This window comes from Sinocyclocheilus grahami, unplaced genomic scaffold, assembly GCF_001515645.1.
Source record: "Sinocyclocheilus grahami isolate Dianchi unplaced genomic scaffold, SAMN03320097.WGS_v1.1 scaffold1681.1, whole genome shotgun sequence".
Lineage (NCBI taxonomy): Eukaryota > Metazoa > Chordata > Actinopteri > Cypriniformes > Cyprinidae > Sinocyclocheilus > Sinocyclocheilus grahami.
This window is the reverse complement of record NW_015506860.1, coordinates 2,806-3,149: the sequence shown is the minus strand read 5'-3', so window position 1 is coordinate 3,149 and position 344 is coordinate 2,806.

The following is a 344-nucleotide window of genomic DNA, read 5'->3' as shown; positions in this document are numbered from 1 at the left end:
TACACCTCTTTACAATATCACACACAATAAGCTCTGATGGAAACTTTGGTAAATGTAACACAAACAGAACATTGCTCTCTAGTGCTCAAAGCAGAATATCACATCTCTCTAAAAACAGCACAACTTCTACTTGATAGTGTGCTATAGATGCTGCTGTTCTCATAGGATTCGCTAATATTGCCTGTTTGACTTACCACATGCTACTTTGAAACTTACTGAATCAGAAATATGTATTTTTCCCCATTCTGTCAAGTTCTTGTAGTCTAAAATGGTGTATTTGTCCTCTTAATAATTTTGACATGCATGTAAAGGTGATTGTGGCCATTTTATTTATCTCTTTTTTT